Source organism: Helianthus annuus, chromosome 16, assembly GCF_002127325.2.
Source record: "Helianthus annuus cultivar XRQ/B chromosome 16, HanXRQr2.0-SUNRISE, whole genome shotgun sequence".
Taxonomy (NCBI): Eukaryota; Viridiplantae; Streptophyta; class Magnoliopsida; order Asterales; family Asteraceae; genus Helianthus; species Helianthus annuus.
The window spans coordinates 39,303,561-39,324,544 of NC_035448.2; the positions used below are offsets into that span (position 1 = coordinate 39,303,561).

The 20,984-nt window shown below is 34.4% G+C and overlaps 1 long non-coding RNA gene across 7 annotated transcripts; it reads left to right on the forward strand.

The window, feature by feature from the left end:
• Positions 1–12,332: 12,332 nt before the first annotated feature.
• LOC110916774 lies at positions 12,333–16,071 on the forward strand. Of its 7 annotated transcripts, none has more exons than XR_002579990.2 (6): positions 12,333–12,822; positions 12,901–13,892; positions 14,208–14,347; positions 14,666–14,810; positions 15,270–15,446; positions 15,518–16,071. It is a non-coding gene; the product is annotated as an uncharacterized LOC110916774 (long non-coding RNA). The 7 variants fall into 7 exon arrangements; XR_004883777.1 differs by having other exon boundaries at positions 12,901–13,684; positions 13,775–13,892; positions 15,270–16,071; XR_002579986.2 differs by having other exon boundaries at positions 12,901–13,503; positions 13,594–13,892; positions 15,270–16,071.
• Positions 16,072–20,984: the final 4,913 nt, after the last annotated feature.

Below are 20,984 nucleotides of genomic sequence, written 5' to 3' on the forward strand. Positions count from 1 at the left end.
TATGTCAAACTCCAATCTTATCACTCATGGACGGTGCCGGTGACTTGTGGTGTATTGTGATGCATCGCACCAAGGCTTGGGTTGTGTGTTAATGCAACGTGAAAAAGTCATCGCGTACGCGTCACGACAGTTAAAAGTCCAAGAAAAGAATTATACCACTCACAACCTAGAGTTAGGCGCAGTGGTATTCACTTTAAAGATTTGGTGTCACTATTTTTATGGTGCTAAGTGTACCATATTCCCCGATCATAAAAGTCTTCAACACATATTCGATCAAAAGGAACTAAACATGCGCCAACGGCGATGAGTATAATTGTTGAACTACTATGATCATGAAATCAAGTACCATACGGGCAAAACAAACGTTGTGGTGGATGCTCTGAGCCTGAAAGAACGAGTCAAAACACTACGAGTACGAGCTTTAGAGTTAACAATTCAAACGAACAGTACTACTCGAGTGCACGGTGCACAAAAAGAAGCTCTAAAGCCGGAGGACACTCAAGCTGAATCCTTGCGAGGCTTAGAGAAACAAACAAACACAAACAAAGATGACACTTTATATTTCAGGGGAAAGATCTGGATTCCCAATTTTGGTGGCCTACGAGACTTAGTGCTGGATGAAGCACACAAGTCCAGATATTCAATACACCAAGGATCTGATAAGATGTATCAGCATTTAAAAGAATACTATTGGTGGCCTAAACTCAAGAAAGATATTGCGACCTACATTGGGAATTGCCTAATTTGTGCAAAGGTCAAGGCCGAATATCAAAAGCCATCTGGGTTATTACAACAACCCGAGATTCCTGTTTGGAAATGGGAGCAGATATCAATGGACTTCATTACAGGACTCCCACGGACCTCTTGAGGTCATGACATGATATGGGTTATCGTTGATCGATTAACCAGGTTGGCTCACTTCTTACCTATTCAGGAAAAAGACAGTACCACGAAGTTAGCTGAAATCTACCTCAACGAGATTGTGGCACGTCATGGGGTGCCTGTTTCAGTAATCTTTGACCGAGATGGTTGCATCGTGTCAAGGATTTGGCAATCATTTCAAGAATCGCTTGGATCTCGTTTGGATCTAAGACAACATTTCATCCGCAAACCGATGGACAAAGTGAACGAACCATCCAAACGTTAGAAGACATGCTTCGTGCCTGTGTGATGGATTTGGGTGGAAACTGGGATACTCATTTACCTCTGGTAGAGTTCTCGTATAATAACAGTTATCACACAAGCATCAAAGCCGCCCCATACGAAGCACTATACGGACGGAAGTGCCAATCACCGCTGTGTTGGGCGGAAGTCGGAGACAAACAAGTCATTGGCCCTTAACTAGTCCAAGAGACTACTGACAAAATAGTAATGATACAAGACCGTATCAAAGCGGCTCGTGACAGACAAAAGAGCTACGCGGACAGAAGACGTAAACCATTATCCTTCGAGGTCGGAGACAAAGTCTTACTAAAGGTCTCGCCTTGGAAAGGCGTAGCTAGATTCGGGAAATGCGAAAAACTAAACCCGAGATACATTGGGCCATTTGAGATTCAAGAAAAGATCAGTACCGTCGCGTACAAGTGGAAACTGTCGGAAGAACTCAGTAACGTACATGACACATTTCATGTGTCGAATCTCAAGAAAAGTCCGACCGTTGAGACAGTTATCATCCTAGCGGATAAAATTCATGTAGACGACGCGCTCCAGTTTACCGAATAACCCGTTGAAGTTATAGACTGGAAAGTCAACAAGACAAGGACAAGTCGTATCAAACTAGTCAAGGTCCGCTGGAACTCACGTCACAGACCCGAGTAAACCTGGGAACGTGAAGATCAGATTAAGACAAAATATCCCTACTTGTTCAAGAAGACTCAATTTAAATTTTGGGACGAAATTCTTTTTAACAGGGGAGAATGTGACAACTGGCAAATAACTGGTAATTCCGTACAATCTAATCACTATTTATATTTCTTAATCTCATGCATTTAGCGTAATTTAATTACGTAACTGTGTCGTATAATGGATAACAGTGTTAGGACGAGAAAATAAAGCTAAAACATGTGCTGGTTTTCGTCATATTTCGAAACCAGTCAAACAATGTCCTAAAAGTGTTGGTAGAAAGTGTTGCGCGCACTATTCACGGTTACACTATTCATGCCAGCAAAACCGTGAAAACAGAACGAAACACTGAAAACGACATACGGATAACATAACTGAGTCCATTTATATAAGAAAACAATAATACGAAAACATATCTTGCAAAGATACAAGACTTTCCGCTACGACGCCCTAATTACAAAAATGTCCGTTTCGGCTAAAATATAACATTTTTAACGCGTCTGAATCCGTAATATAGCATTTCCGGGACCCCGAAATTATGTCAATTGATGAAAAACACGCTAAAACATTTTAAGGATATCAACGGGATGTCCAAAACCATAAGCTTTCGATATTACATCACTATGCCTTAAACTAGTTCGATATCGATCCGGCAAACTAGTAAGCGGCATCTCCGCCACTATAACAACCAAGTGAAGAACCTAGCAAGCTTTTAAGCCTAATTTGGAACTCGGAATAACTTCATACATCACCCGGATGCGAGATAACACCATTTTTTAAGCTCCTTATAGCATCAATGGTAAATTAAAACCATCACTCACGGTACTATATTATACCTTTCATATCTCACTCGTTATCGAACCGACGAGCGAACTAGTGACATTTTTTTACCATCCAAAAATTAGTACCCACTAAACTAATTAATTAGTTAGACTTTATTTAAAATCCTAAACTACCATTAACACCCTAATCGCCCTAACTAAATTAGTTATCAAAATATCTCATGATTTAACTTATATATTACAAGTCTATAAAAAAAATATTTACCAAATCATTCTTGTACCCCTTTCTTGTTCACGAAAATCAAGGGCCCGAACACCTTGATTCTTGTTTGAAAACATGCTAGATTTGAGGTATGGTATTTAGAGATTTGTTGTTGAAAACTTGAGTATACACCATCATTTGAAGACCTCATCCTTATCTTATTTCACAATACATTATCAAACTCCAAAAACTGCATTTTGGTTCCCATAGTTCACGGCTCCAAGGAGAGACCAAAACCCCACCTTCAATCTTTCATAAACACTCCATTTTTCACTAAATCTAAGCCTTTCAAGAACATCTCAACATGGTTTAAGCATGGAGGATCACTATGAGCACTTTTTGGAGCTTAATTTCTTCTTATTTTCTTGTCTAAATTAGTGCAATATTGTAAGTCTTCAAACCACCATTTTTAAGCTCCTTATTACTTGTAGATTATAGAAGTACAAGTTGATTATCTTGAAACTAAAGAAAAATATAACCAAAAACCCTAATCTCAAAGCTAATAAACACTAAATCTAACCATATCATGTGTTATTATGTGTAGATTAGTGTAGTTAGTTGGTGTGACCTTGTTATTTATGATGATATTTGTTAATATTAGTGAGTTAAGGTTTATGTTTATGTTTATGATGATCTTGTGGGTATATTCTTGTAGTATTCAAGATTAGTGTTCATCTCACCATGATGAACATAATTATATGATTTAAACATGGATATGTTTAAAGCTTGAAAGATCATCATACACACTTTCATGAACTAAATATGTGTTTTAAAGATTTCAAAGAGAAACAAGAGTTTACAAGGGTTTACAACCTAATCTTGGAAGATTAGTAGACTTTGATTTTACTAGATTAGTTAAAAGACTTGATTATTACAAAATATCATTATAAAAAGCCTTGTAATCAAAGGGGTTAAAGTGTGAAAGTTGATTTTAATTTATTGCAAAAATGATTTATTTAAAAGTCTAGCAAAAATATGAAAATTATTTTTCATAATCAAGTTGTTAAAATACACTTGTTAAGTTCATGGAAATGAGGGATTAAAGTGTATATTATCATGTAAGTAAAGTTGAGGTATTGAAAATTGATTTGGAGAATTGATTATGATTATGGGTTAAACAGGGTTTAAACGCATTTTTATAACGTGGGAAACGTCATAGTTTTAGGAAAACTATGGCGATTTTTTCTAAAAATCTGATCGCGATTAAAGAGGGGGTTAAAGGGTGATTAACAATGTTAAACGCGATTAGTGGTCATAAACGTCTTTTTGGAAACCCTAATGAGAATATTTCAGTCTTAAATATTCAATAAGTTTTATGGACTAAAACTTATTCTTTTACAAAATAAATGGTTAAAAATGTAACCATATATGCATATATAATTTTTTATAAAAATTATATATATATATATATATATTTTTTTGGAAACTTGTCAAGTGCATGTATTATGTGCTATATGTGTATGTATTAGATACCTATAGGGTGATCAAAATAAATACACATACATGTTCCTACATGGTCCAAGAAATGCTAGTAAATCGGACAATTAAATAAAATGGCCGAAATGGAAATACATAACACATAATGACGACAAATGGGGCGTATCGACATCGTGAACAAGTTACTACAATGTCGAGTCTAAAAATAACTTATTTTTAGACACTAAAAAGAACACATATCTAAGTGGTCAAAAACAAGAATCCGGAAAGTCGAAAACTATAAAAATTACCAGGAATTTTTCATGTGAAAAACGAACTTATTAAGTTACATGCTTTGGTGAATTTTTGGTAAAAATGCAAGAGTATATTTAATGAACTCACCAAAAATTAGATTTGGGCTAGACCCAAATTACTAAAATGCATGGGCTAGAGCCCAAAGATAAATTATTTGGGTTAGGCCCAAATTACTAACATACATGGGCCAAGGCCCAATGGAAAATATATGGGCCAAGACCCAAATTACTAAAGTACATGGGCCAAGGCCCAATGACAGTAAAACTAGGGCTAGGCCCAATGACATTAAAAACTAGGAGTAGGCCCAATAACAAGAAAACTAGAGCTAGGCCCAATAACAAGAAAACTAGGGCTAGGCCCAATAACAAGAAAACTAGGGCTAGGCCCAATAACAATAAAACGTGGGGTAAGCCCAATGACATAGGTTCAAAGCCGTTCACATATAATTCTATAAGTATAGAATGCATGTATATACATAACAATCGAGCGAGTAAACTATCAACACTCTAAAATACAAAGTTGTTCCAAAGATGACAAACGAGAACATAATAAAGAATTCAAGATGAACAACTTGTACAAGGTCCGAAAGACCTAGTGTCTAACGAGATTAGTACACATGTAGGCTATTGACACATACGGACGCTCACTTCTATTTCATACTACACGGAACGCAAATTTGTGAGTTCATGTCCCTCCTTTCAATGATTTCAATGTTTTGCTTTTAAAACAATCGAGGGGAAATACATGCTAAAACTACGGATATGTTAGCATACATGCTAATACTATGGGTTTGTTAGCTATGGGTTTAGATGATAACACGATCAATGTACATAAGTAGGATGATAACATAGTAACCATTAATCACTTAGTGACCAAGGTGCAAAAGGTGTAGATCTATTGAGCTTGAGACACACTCCACTCCTTTGATAGGCCATAGGAGTGCTTTTGTGATCCCAGAAAATGTCAAAGTTGTTTCGATTTGGTTACGTAACTTATGATACATAATGTCAGGGGTTTGTTACCCACTGATAGATCCTTAAACTCCATAAATGCTATTATCAAACCGAGATCTCATTTTCATGAATACTACGATTACAAGGTTTCTTTTTCATGAATACTACGATTACAAGATTTCATTTTCATGAATACTATGATTACAAGATTTCATTTTCATGAATACTATGATTACAAGATTTCATTTTCATGAATACTACGATTACAAGATTTCATTTTCATGAATACTACGATTACATATGATAACAAAAACTACATGAACTCGCTCAACTTTTGTTGATTTTTTAAAACCACATGTATTTCAGGAAACGAGTCTTGAGTCGGTGATACATGATTGGATGCAATGATTACCTTTCTTACATCACACGCAATACGCTTCCGCTACTAGCAGGGTGTGACACAGGCAGCACTTTGACATCCGTTGATTTGTTTTAGATCGATCGGACAAGGTATCGTACCAGTGATCGGGGTTAGCACACTTATCACAGAGTAGAGTTTCGTGGGTTAGGAATTAATATAATAGAACGAGAGAGCGAGAGAAAGTGATTGAGCCTAAGTAGATTGAAATGTCCCTGAACTGCTCCATTTATAGCCAGGCCACCATGTCACGCGACCGGCTTTGCCTATCACCGTTGCTTCACGCGACGAGGTAAACTAGGGCTTAGGTGGCATGAGTTACCCCTATAGGTCTTCCACGTGGTGGCACGTGTCTCTTGTCGAAAAATGAGGCGCCGTGTGGCGCCACGAGGCTTCCCCATCACCGTCGCGTAGCACAACGATGACCAAAAGCTGGTTTTCCTTGTTTTTTCGTGCTAGTTCTCGTCATACGTTTATGGGGTTTCGATTTGACTTGTTATGGGGCCTTTTGAGGTTTATTACAGACGCCGCTTACTTTCCTGAAATACATGTTTAAAAATGTCAACATATTGTTGGTGTGTTCACAAGTTTAAATGACACAAATGAATCTTTAAAAACATTTGATGAAACCAGTATGCATAGTTCTAACGAAATATGCCGATTAAATTAATGTATAGCTAGGACATAAACATATGTGTCAAAATAAGCTCGTAACGAATCTTGATAATGTTCTGTCGTACGACGTCACCAAATCCCGGTGGTGTCCAACTAAGGACACGTTAGCACTCCCACAGGGTCACGAAGGACCAGGAATGGGGCTTGCCAACACCCAATAGATCTATTCAACTACTTCGCGGCATGTTTTAACTAACGGTTACTCAAATTAATATCCCCTGGGGATCTCCCGAGAGCAATAACTACAACTTATGCACACATAAATGATTCAAATGATTTAATTACGTAACTATCATACTATATGAGCTAACATGTATTACCCCCTGATATTTAAAAACAAAAACATTTAAAAGAGGGGTCGTGAAACTCACAATTTTGCATTCCATGCTATCTAGCAAATTCAATGTCCGATATATATATATATATAGGACAAAGATCCGTTACGAACCACCCTTTATTGCGAGAACCGCGAGAACCAGTGTGAACACAAACAGTAATACCTAAAAAAATCTAAAAAACACCCAAAAAAATTTCTTTTTTTTACTATTTTTTATATAAAAATCACTACTTTTAGTATCCAAAAAAAAAATTTTTTTTGCTACTAAAAGTAGCGATTTGAACATAAAAAATAGTAAAAAAATAAAAAAAAATTTAGATTTTTTTTTTTATTTTTTTAGATTTTTTAGGTTTTTTGGGGGTTTAGTTTTTAGCATTTTAGCTTGGGGGGGGGGGGTTTAGGTTTTTGGGGGGTGGGGGAGGGGGGTTTAGGTTTTTTTTGGGGTAGGGGGTGGGGGGGTTAGGTTTTTTGAGGGTTCTAGTTTTTAGCATTTAGCTTGGGGGGGGGTTAGGTTTTTTTTTGGGGGGGGGGGGTTAGGTTTTTTTTTGGGTGGGGGGGGGGTGGGGGGGTTTAGGTTTTTGGGGGGTGGGGGGTGGGGGTTAGGGTTTTTTTAGGGTTTTTTTAGCTATTTTAGGTTGTGTTCACATTGGTTCTCGCGGTTCTCGCAATAAGGTGGTTCTCGCATGAACCTTACCCTATATATATATATATATATATATATATATATATATATATATATATATATATATATATATATATATATATATAGGATAGGAGTTGGCCAGAAAGTCCAAATTTGCTAAAAAGTGTAAAAAATTATAAAACACCATAATGTCAACCATAAAACACACCAAAAACCTACAAATAATATGATGAAGTTACTAAAACATCATGTATGTGGGTTTTGTGTTGTGTTTTAGATGTTAAGGCTCTGACTGTGGAATGACAAATATTATTGTGTTTTATGTTGTTTAGCATTGTGTGTTTTATCTTCATAGTTCTACGATGGTGTGTTTGAAGTTTTTATGGACTATTAGAGTTTGAATATGGTGTTTTAGTAATATTCATTCTATTATTTGTGAGTTCTAGGTGTGTTTTATGCCTAAAATTATTGTGTTTTATGACTTTTTACACTTTTTAGGAAAAACACACTTTCCGTAGGATCCCCACTATATATATATATATATATATATATATATATATATATATATATATATATATATATATATATATATATATGTATTTGTATGTATGTATATGTATTTGTATGTGTGTATAGGGAGCCGCTAAAATGAAAACCACCTCCGGTTGTATGAACCACGAGAACCACTTTTAACCAATCAGATTAAGCCAACGTAAAGGGTATTTTGGTCATTTACCCCAAATGCCAAATCTCCTCTTCTCTCTCCATTTATTGCATCCAGTATTTAAAAACCTTCTCTTTCCATTTATTGCATCCAATATTTTAAAAACCTCTCACCTCTTTCTCTCTCTTCAAGAATATCATCCCTGCTCTCTCTTTCACTCTTGCAAACCCTAACCCAAACACCTCTCTCTCTTCCTCAAGATCCTTCCCTCACCCCTCCAATGAACAGGCAGCCGACAACCCCCCCACCCTCGTCTTTCTGATCGGCGATCTCCCCCTCTCGTTTTCAGCCTGGAAACCACAAGGAGGAGCTGGCTACGGCCGTTTTTCCCCGTCGTTTGATGATGATGATACAGACGATGTTGATGACGAATATGACGGCGGCACGCGGCGGCGGTAGCTCCTGCCGACACCATTTTCCTGTAGCGGTGGTATCTCCGGTGCGCCGTCTCGTCTCACCTGTTTTTGGTGGCATTGGTGTCTCCGGTTGATGTTATTTTAGTAGGGGTTGGAGTATTCCGGTGACAAGACCCTCTTTGTTTGATGTGGTGGATTAGGGGCGGCGGTGTGTCCGACGGCGGGGATGAAGGGGGTGGGTCATCTAACGGCGTCGGGGGAGAGGCGGTGGGTGATCTGTTTGTTGGTAACTGTTTTTGCTAGGTTTGAATCTGGTGCTTTTTGATTCTGTTGAATCTGGGTTTGTTTTACGACTTAATGGATGTTCATGTGTTTTTGTTGGTAAGTGTTTTTGTTGGGTTTGATTCGGTTTGATTCTGTTGAATCTGGTGCTTTTTGAATCTGTTGAATCTTTGAATCTGCTTGAATCTGTTGAATCTGTTTGAATGATGTTCATGGTGCTTTTGAATGTTTGAATCTGTTGAATCTGGTGCCTTTTTGAATGTTATGAATATGGTGCTTTTTGGTAGATTTCAAACAGTGAACTATGTGGGTTTTGATCCGTTTTGGATTCGGGCGATGATGATGCAAAAAAAAAAAACGTATATTTTAATGACGATGGCGTGGCAAGGATGGTGGAGGGTAGGGTTTTGAACCTGCAACCCCACTTTTGCAGCCTCTGATTATCGGAAAATCTCAGCCAAAACATCGTTTTTCTTTTCAAGAATCCACTTGTTCTTTTGATTTTTGCTTATTGGGTTTTTATATTTTTTTGAGGCGTCGATGATAATAGCAATCTATCTGAGACACCTACCGAGTAACGATTTTCTGGGTACGTTCGTTTTGTGTAAAAAACTTTTAGATAAAACGTAAATAGTTTTACGTAAACGTAAACAGTTTTACGTAAACGTAAACAGTTTTACGTAAAACGTAAAAGTTTAACGTAAATCGTAAAAAGTTTTATGTAAAACGTAAAACGTAAAAAGTGTTTACGTAAAACGTAAAAATTTTAACGTAAAACGTAAAACGTAAAAATTTTAATGTAAAACGTAAAACATAAAAATTTTTACGTAAAACGTAAAATGTAACGTAAAAAATTTAAAGTAAAACGTAAAACGTAAAAAGTTTTACGTAAAACGTAAAACTTTAACGTAAAACTTATAACGTAAAAAGTCTGAAAAGTTTAACGTAAAACGTAAAACGTAAAAAGTGTGAAAAACGGCGCGTTTAAAAACGGGTAAAAAACGGCGCGTTAAAATAACGACATTTGAAAAATCGGCGCGTAAAAAACCGCGCGTTAAAAAACGACGCTTGAAAAATCCCGGCGCTAAGACGGCGCGTAAAACCGGCGTCCAAAAAACGAAACGTAAAAAACGTCGCGTTAAAAAAACCGGCGGGCAAAAAAATTTGTCTTTTGTTATAAACGGCGCGTAAAAACCGGCTCGCAAAATAATTTGTCTTTTGTTAAAAAAATCTGAATTTAAAAATTCTTTTAATAAAAAAAATTATGTTTAAAAAAATAAAAACTAATATAATAATACAAAAAACTAATAAAAAACAATAAAAACAAAAAGACAAAATAGAGTCATTTTACTAAATTACCCTTTTGGATTAAAATATTAAAGACATAATAAGACAAAAAGTATTTAATATTATTTTGAGTTACTTTTAATCTCATCCATTGATCTTGAAGATCTAATGGTTAGGAACTGGTTCTCGCGGTTCTTACAACTGGATGTGGTTTTCATATATATATACATATATATATATATATATATTCATATATATATACATATATATATATATATATACAGGGGTATGATCAAATAAAAAGTTTATTTTGCCTAAGGCCGTGGGGTATGGTGGGGCTTGAGTTGGGTTTGGGTTGGGGCATTTGTTGACACGTGGAATGGGAGCCCCCCCACCACTCAAACCCACGCCCATGGGGTATGGTGGGGCTTGGGTTGGGGGCATGAGTTTGGTTTGGCCATTAAGAGTCTGCCATGTCACTTACTAGCCCGCCCCACGCCCGGCTTCAAACCTACGTCAATGGGGCCACGCCCCAACCCGAGGCCCCCGGGGTGGTGGCTTGGGCGTTTTCAGCCAACCCACGCCCCAACCCAAGCCCCATACCCCATGGTCTAAGTAGGATGAGAAGGAATCTTAACCATTCATTTTTCAAATCAATGGTTAAGATAAAAGTGTAGGAGAGAAAGAAGGAGTGTAAGGGTATTGGGAAATTCTTATTTATGAACTTTCTCTCTCCACATGCAAGGCGCATGCATATTCCACTCTCATTTTTTAAACGTTCATAACTTTTTTGTACAACATTGTTTTTTCATAAAAATTTCACCGTAAAATTGAGCGTCTTTTAATCTTTAATTTGAGTACCATATTTCTATATAAAATATGAAGACTAAAAAAAACCCACTAAAATGTGTTGTATTTCTATGTTGTATAACATTTTTTGTGCTGAATTTTTTACTATATTTTTGTGCTAAATTTTTTGTGCTGGATTTTTTTGTCTTAATTTTTTTTCTAAATTTTTTTGTACTATATTTTTTTGCTGAAATTTTTCGTGCTATATTTTTTTGTACTAGATTTTTTTGTGCTATATTTTTTTGTACTACATTTTTGTGCTATATTTTTTTGTACTAGATTTTTTTGTGCTATCTTTTTTTGTACTACATTTTTTGTGCTATATTTTTTTGTTGTATTTTAAAAAAACAAAGGGGTGCCACATGTCATTTTCATTACTATTTATAAGGACCAAAATGCCCTTCATTCCTACTTATTAGGAGTGCCACATGTCATCATCACAATCCTTCTTAGGCTACTTATGCAAAATCTACTTTATAGTGGATCCTTCCCATATACATACATACATACATACATATATATATATATATATATTCCTGACCTACAAGTGTCCTAATTCAATAAGACACTCAGTTCTAAATATATGTTTCCTCTACAAGTCTTTCACGAGTTTGTTAAGACTTAATATGTCATCTGTTTCAAACGTTTGTATGTTACGACACACTGGTGGGTGATTATCAGAATGATTATACATGTATATTATCACTCATATACATATATATACACGTGTTTATAAAATATTCAGGGCCTAGCCCCTTGTATAAAACCCGTGTCAGCGCATTATCCAATTAATAAAAATATTTTATGTAAAATATATTATATTTATCTAGTGAAACATCGTTTCACAAAACCGGTAAGTCGATCACGACAAAAGTATACTTATTTAATCATCATAAATACATTTTCTATGTTCGATAGGTTGCCGAAAATAATATCTTTAATTTTATTTATGTTTATTTGCCGAAAACCTATTCATTGTCACGAACGTTTTGCTTATCTTTTGTGTATATGTATACGTATATATACAGTTTTTCAATCAATGAGCACGTATTACGTAATACATATATATACACACACATACATATGTACTACATACTAGTTTGTATCCACTAAGTGTGTTAAAATATATAACTACACTTATATATATATATATATCTATATATCTATATAACTATATAATACATTCCCAATGGACACAAAGGTAAGTTAACACCTATTTTTTAAGATGGCAGAGGAAGAGTCATGCCTTCTTCCCTGTTATTTCATCCCCTTCTTCCAATTTTGCCCCCCAATTCAATGTATTACGTCGTCTACAACTGAACAACAATGCTAGGATGACTTAAAGCGTCGCTGCAATTACCAATTCAATCAATTAGGTCTCATCATTGAGGCTACCAACCGGCCACCTTCTTCTTCATCTTCCTTCCGTTTCCTTATTTAGTTATGCTCAGAGTTACAAATCTCACACTGTTCATTCAATTTTCATCTTCATTGCAATTCCAGCAGAATCGATTGACATACAAGAGATCGTTATTGCCTTTTCTGATCGAAAATTGAGCGGTGAGATTAGGGCTAAGAGAACTTGATCGGAGAAGCAGACTACAGTATGAGAAAAAGCCCCAAATTGCAGCTATCACGTTGGTTTTCCGAAATCAACCCCTACTGTTACATCAGTTTACTTGTAAATCTTCTCTCCTTCATATATTTTTTTGTTAGGTTTATGAAATTGGTTTATTCAATCGTTCTTCTTCTTTTGCAGCCATGGATTACACTTGCAAGCATTGATGATGTACTTGCGTCGCTTGTCTTTGGTTTTTTATTTACTAACTCTTCTTATAGTTTTTCAGTTTTTAGCAAGTTTGTTTATTATATGTGGAATTGATCAGAAGTCGACTCTCTTGAGACGGATTATGTGCGATATACTAGGAATCTACTAACAAAATGTTGTATCTTCTTTTTTTCAGGGTAAATTGTCCATAACATGATTGCAAAAGATAAAATGTGGCTTTATTTTTTTTTTTTTTGAATGATGTATATCTTTAATATGTATTCATTCAAATGCCTATATAACTATTGAATATGTGGGATGGCAAGCGATTATATAGGTATCACTCAATATTTTTGATATCGGAAGCATAAGCTTTTTAGTTCGAATTGGAATTGTGTTCTATCTTGTTGTTTTCTATTATAATCTATGTGGTTAAGTCATGTGTTCAGATTACCATGTAGATGAGGCACAAATAAGAAAGATGACATATCAGTATTGCTAATCTTCGTTAGCTCTGTTTAAGCATTGATTCCATTGAGCATGTATCTTTTTTCCATTTTGTAGGTGCTTATTCATTTTGGTTATATAGATGAGGTTTGTAGTCTCTGTTGTCTTTGTCTTTTTTGGAGTTTGATTTTAGTATTTAGTACTAAAACTTGCAACAATAAAGCTTTTTCTTTCCAGATACGAAGGAGCCAACATGCTCCCATTAATCCTGCTGTAACAATAGTTCATGCAACTGCTTACGCCTTTGAAATTGGGATTTCTTCCTGCTGTAACAATATGATCAAATCTTATTGGGTTGTTTCTGTATATTGGATCATACTATGTTAAGTATCTACTTCTTTTTTCTTTTTTCACATAGTGGACATGTGAAGAAGAAGAAGCAATGCGACGGTGCGAGACTTATTATATCTGCAACTGCGGGAATAATCGTTGGATACCTAATCGGGATTAATTTTCCTTATGTTGCTCTTACCAAGGTAGAGTGTTACTTCTAGATATTAGATATTATTGCATTGCACAATAATCGTTTGTGGTCCTAAATATGTGAAAAAAGCTATTATAGGAGCTTTTAGAGATGCTACAATTGATATCAAATATTGGTGCACCTCCCAATGAAGTTGGCTTATGGTAGCAAACTCACTTCTTTAAATTGATCTAATGCATCAGCTGAAAATCTATTAAATCTAAAAATCTTTAAAAAAATGAAAAGAATTTAATTACATATAAAAGGATATTTTTATAATTGTTCTATTATGTGTATGGTTCCTCAAATCATATTCTCATCTTTGTAGGTTCTTGGCTACCCTAGCTAATCCCGTCGCGTATTGTCAACTCTGCTGCAATGCGCGGCGACTCTTAAAAGCTGCGAAAGAGATAGAAAACCAACGACTTTGGTGGTCGTGCTACTCAACGGCGGCGATAGAAGGTTGGGGTGTGTTCTCTTCTCCCTTCCCTTGAATTTGCTCGAATTTGTAGCTTTATTACTGTTGAGAATTCATGTTTTTATGTGGATTTTGATGTTTTTGGATTTTCTTGAAATGGGGGTTTTTCCTTTAGAAACAGGCATGTTGTGTAACTGAGGGAGGTTTTATTAGACAGAGGATTGTTGTTTATGCCGCGGCCTGTAAAGAATTTGGTGGTACCTTTTGATACAGAGGAGTTGAATTCTAGGTTTAGGGTTTTGTTTAGGGAAGGGCATTTGAAAACATTTATGGTGAAAAATACCAATATGTGCTAATTTGTTTTGTAGGGAGAGAGTGGATCGTCCTTTTCGTTGCCTAGACCATCATTATAGGAGAGAACTTGTAAGGGTATATTTATCAAATGGGGAGCAAATATGAACAAATAAAATGAAGGTTTGGGAAGTTGATAGAAGATGAACTTAGGTGGTCAAGGTATGTAATTCTTACCAGAGGTGAAAAATGGTTACGTTTTAACTAACGGGTAGATTGGATTTGCTACATTTTTTACTTACTATCAGTTTGATTACAAAAGATTTCAGTAGTAATTTTATTAATAAATTGTTTTAGGAGGTTTTATGCATTAACGCTTTGGGCGACTTGCGACCTATACTGCTCATTTGTTTCCTTTTACGTTTTTTTTTATTTTGCCTGTCTGAAGATAGTGTAACATTATTTCTGCACACATTTCAGCTTCTGTAATTTTATGGTTGGAAATTGGTGTAATTTCTAGACGTCGAATGTCAATGGAGAAATCTGATTCAATAATGAAAATAATTGTAATGGATTTTTTATAATAATGAAAATAATTGTAACGGATTTTTTTTTTTAATAACGGAAGTCACATTAACGCTAGACAATGGTATTGATTGGAGAAACTGGTTCATGGTGCAGGTAATTGATTGGAGAAACTGGTTCGGGAAAAAGCACCAAGCTGGTTCAATGGAGAAGTGGCTGTGGTATGGGAAAACGGCAGGGAGTTTTGGGTGTATAGTTTGGGGTCTGGGGTTTGCGGATCATTAGAAGGATGGCTGAACAAACAACGGTTTTCTGAGAAAGCGAGAATAGGATGTAAGTTATTGTTATGTTTTTGTTTTTTATGTGTGAAGTATTGATAGTTTTAATCATCTCAACTTGTATAGCTGTAATGAGTTGGTGAGAAGGGAGCAAGATAAAATTATATATGATGAATCACAACAGTATGAATCTACACCTATGAATCACTGCTGTAAGTGTGATAAAAAGGTAAAAATTCGAAGCGCTACATCTGACCGTAAAGGGTATAAAAGGCGGCTAGAAATGTTATAAAAAGAGGCATATAATGCAGCTGAAGATGTGGTAAAAAGAGACGTAAGACAGCTGCAAATGTGATAAAAAAAGTGAAAAAAACACAGCTGCGAACGTGGTAAAAATATGCATAAAACTCGGCTGTAAACGTGTTAAAAAAAGTATAAAATGCAGCTGCACATATGGGTTAAACAATAACAAACGTGTAATGTGATCGAATGGGTCAAAGAATCACAAAGGTGAAAATGTGTTCAAATGAGATTAGAACCACTTAAGAGTCTTTTTGAATGGTACTCCTATGTTTTTTGATACATGCAGGTCAGTCATAGTTACTGGTAGTCTTTTATATCAGCAAATGTAGTTCTAAACATGTAAAGGAAGTCAATGAGTAAATTCTATTCTAATTGCTTAATGGCTCAATTAAGTTGTGTTGTGCCAATCATCTTTTATAATGGGCTCTTTTATTTTATTCACAAATACAAGTTGCAGTAGCTGCTCAAAGCTTTTGATTGGTCACTTTTGCATTGTTATAAATAGCTTACATCAATTTTTTGTTCTTATGTGATTGCTTTTATAAAAAATCTTGATATCGGTTTTCTTTGACTTTTTCATTTATCATTATGTTTACATGCATTCCAAAATGAGCCACTTAATGTATACATTGAGCATTCTTGGTGTGACAACCACGTCCACATCATTGTCGCGGTAAGCCAAAGTTCCGCCGCAACGCGCGGGTCTCCCACTATATATATATATATAGGATGAGGATCATTACAGAACACTAACTATTGCGAGAACAAAAAGAACAACTCTAAAACACTAAATTTTGGGATTTAAGTTTCATGTTCTTTTAAATTTTATGTTTCTTACATTCATATGTGTATTATAAATACATAAAAAATCATATTGTTTTTACCTACACGTAGCTTACATACATGTTGGTAATTTACCTACACATAACCTACTATGTGTAGGTTATACACAAAGTGAAAATTTTTCATATTTTGTTTTGAATTCTAGTGTAAGAAACAATAAATCTTACATTTGCAACATTTTCATTTACTTTTTAGGTTTTTAGCATAGAAAAAATAGGTGATTCATTGTGTTCTGCGTGTTCTCGTAATATTTTGTGTTCTGCGAATAATTTATATATATATATATATATATATATATATATATATATTCTTAACATTCTACACTTAGCCAATTAATCGATTTTCGTCTTCAAATCGTTGACTCGCGAATAATTTCTCGAAACGACTTTAACACCCGTATGCGAAAAATATATTCTAAAAATATATAATTACAATAACTTGAAAATATATCTATTTTTTACATCAACTCGAAAATATATGTTTTTATAACAATTCAAAAATATATGTTTTTATAACAATTCAAAGGTATATATATTTTTATAATAATTCGGAAATAGATACATGTGAAAATATATAAAAAAAATTTAAACATTAAGACTTGGCCATTTTATTAAAAACCCGACTTTCGCCAAAAAACGTATTTTATACAAAAAAATACTCTTATGTTTTGAAAACTCGTTTTCTACACAAAACCTTGTCTCGATTACTTTTTATCAAATATTTGTTTTAACCACTATTTTTTTGCCGAAAACCTTGATGATCTTTTGATCATCAAGTTGTACTTTCCAAACTTAGCTTATATTAGGTTAACGTATCATTTGAAAACCATTTTCACCATCTTAATCATGTTAATATATATATATATATATATATATATATATATATATATATATATATATATATATATATATATATATATATATATCCACAGATATACACATAAAACATGTAGGTCTGTAAACGAACTGTTCGTGAACTTGTTCAGCGGGAAGTTCATTTGTGTTCGTTTATTTAATAAACGAACGAACACGAACAAAAAATTTTGTTCGTTTAATTAAATGAACAAAAATGAACACACCTTGTGTTCGTTCATTAATGTTCGTGCGTTTACGTTGGTTCATTTATGTTCGCAAACATTTGTTTATGTTAGTTTAAATTTTAGTAAATACATAAATAATTATATTTATATGAATATTAGGTTTTCTAACTATTTATATAAATATAACTACTAGTAATTGAGTTTTCTAGTAAAAAAATGAAATCTAAAATTTTTTCTTAGATCGTAACTGACCACTTACTTAATATTTATATAAAACCCTACTTAATTTTTGCATCTATAAACCCTAATTTAGATGTGTTTCCGAATAAACTGTAATATATTAGACTTGTTTGTTTGTGTTTACTAATTCAAATTGTGTTTTTTTATATTTGTTCAATTACGTTAATTTGTGTTCGTTTGTGTTCGTTTATGTTTGTGAACTGTTCGTTTAGGCTTTAAACGAACGAACATAAACCAACACGAACAAACCCGATTTCTTAATGAATAAACACGAACAAAAAAATGTGTTCAATTACATGTTCGTGTTCTTGTTCGGTTAAAGTTAAATAAACAAACACGAACATGCCTATGTTAGTGTCCGTTTGGTTCATTTACAGGCCTAAAAACATGTATATACTCATTTTAATACCTATAAAAACCCTAGTTTTCCAAGCATTACCATTAAACTTATTAACTTTAGATTTTCTACCATGTTAATCCTAAAACATAATCATGAACATCATCTTCAACAACACTTTTTAACAAGATCGATGATCATGTATACCCTTATAAAACCCTAATTTTTCCAAGAACACTTTCATGAACATTTCTTTTTCAAATAAGTTCCTTCACCCTTTATACTTTAAGTAAACATGTATAAACACTTTCAGCATAATCATGAGTTAAAAACATGTATACAGAGTGGGCTTCTTACGCAAAGTGTGTTTTTCCTACAAAGTGTAGGAAGCGATCCTGGCCATTCGGTTGGTGTGTTTAAAGGCTGAGATCAAGTTGGTGGCATTTTTGTAATATTTGGGTGTCATTAATTAATTATTATAACAGGCTAGGGGTAGTCAAGTCATTTACCGTGTTTTAAATCAATCGAATAACTGCTGAAAATAACACACCTCCTATAATCTCGCACATTTCCTTATCTCTATCTAAAACCCACTATCGATAACCATCTTGCATACCAAAATTAGCTAGAATTATGGGTCAAGATTACAAATTTGGCATGAAATACAAGCGTAAGAGATGATCATAGTACTATGTTTTATTGCACTTGATGTTGGATACTAGATGTGTTCATAGCAGTGTGTTTGAGTGATAAAACACAATGTGACAAACAAGTGACTAAGTTGGTAAAGGTGTTGTTTTTTACATTGATATTGTTTTAAGGATTGATGTTAAAGCTACATTGTTATTAGATCCTGTGTATACATGTATTCATTGTGTTTTGTAAAAGACAATGTGTTTTTTAAAGTTTGATCATAGTACTGTGTTTTTACTTCACTTGATGTTGGATAATAGATGTGTTCATAGTAGTGTGTTTTAGTGATAAAACACAATGTGAAGAACAAAGTGACTAACTTGGTAAATGTGTTGTTTTTTTTACATTGATATTGTTTTAAGGATTGATGTGTTAAAGCTTCATTGTGATTAGATCCTGCATATACATGTATTCAATATATTTATATTTTGTTGAAGACAACATGTTTTTTTGAAGTTTGATCATAGCACTGTGTTTTAATGCACTTGATATTGGATACTAGATGTGTTTGTAGTAGTGTGTTTTAGTGATAAAACACAATAACGAACCAGTTACTGACTGATAAATAATGAAACACATCGTGTTTTATTGCACTTGATGTTGGATACTAGATGTGTTCATAGCAGTGGTCATGGTTTTTAGCGAACCGCTTTAGAATAAGAAAAAGAAGAAGAAGAAGAAGAAGAAGAAGAAGAATTCCGACTTGAATGATAAACAACGAATCGATCCTAATATAATTATCAATTCGATTTCAGTGTGCTATTTGGTTTCCTTAAATTTCTCATGTGTTAGTTACATTAAATATATACCATAAATAAAATAAGTATCAAATTACCTTTCTTACCCTTTTCATTTAAATAACTCATTGACCCATGTCATTATGTGGTGGCTTCCTACACTTTGTAGGAAAAATTGGCTTTGTAGCCAACTCCTACTCTACAAGCATATAACACCTTATGATCATCACTATCCATCAACATCTACTTAAAATATATTTTGCTTCATTTATCATCATCGAGTATCTTAACAAATTCTTTGGTGATCTATTGCATTTTTACTACTTAACATTACTTAAAACAAAAGATCAAGAAGCTTACTATAAGCCTAGGCTAGGGTAGACAATCCTTGTGAAAGATAGAAGAGAAAAGGCTCCAAATACTTGAAAGAATAAGCTTCCTTGATGATTCCAATACCTTGTATCACCTTGAAATACCCTTAGGAAACTCTAGATCACTTTTTTGAAACTTCAAAATGGAAGGTGGTGTGGTGGTGGTAAGGCCATGGGTACGAGATAAAGAGAGTGAGAGAATTGTGAGTTTTTGTGAAGTGTGAAATAAGGGTTCAAAGGTTAGTATTATCTTTATGTTTTCACACATAACACCACACTCTAAGTCATAACTACACTGTTGGGATTGAACCCTATCAGAGGAACAGACAATGTAAAGCCAAAACTGGATCAGCTCAGTGGATTCAGAATAAGCAGATGCTGATATACAAATCTCTCCCCTTGAAAGTGATTACAACAACTGATGACCTCCTATCTGCTGATCTCACTAACTGCTGACCAATAACTGCTGCTCAATTAAAGATCTGATGAAGAATCAAGTCCTGCTGATTCAATCTACTACCTTGAGTCAAGCACTGCTGATCCGGATAAGTGCTGCTGGGTTCACAACTGTAGAAGGTTGCAGCAGTTGTTCTAAAGTCTGTTTGTAATAGAATGTAATAGCAGTAGTTAACACTAGCAGTGTCTGTATAGATCAGAGGTTAGAGTTTGTTAGGAGGTTAGATGTCACTTTCATGGTGACGTCAGCTAAAGATGCTCAGTAGTTTGCAAGTGCTTATAAATAGTACAGTACTTTGTACTGTTCTATTAGCTCTTCACATCATTCGTCTTCTTTGCACGAACAAACTACTGAGCTCGGGCTGAGGGGGAGTTTGCATTCATACATCATCATTGTAATCGTGTTTGAAATAAATTCAATCATTCGGTTCTTTGTGTAAAGATGTTTGATTAAAAGTATTACTCTCATTTGATTGTATACAAAGTTTGTGTTCATATTAATTTCCGCTGCACAATCATTCATTTCCATCTTATTTTACAAACAAAAGTACAATCAAAAGGAAACTCAGATCCA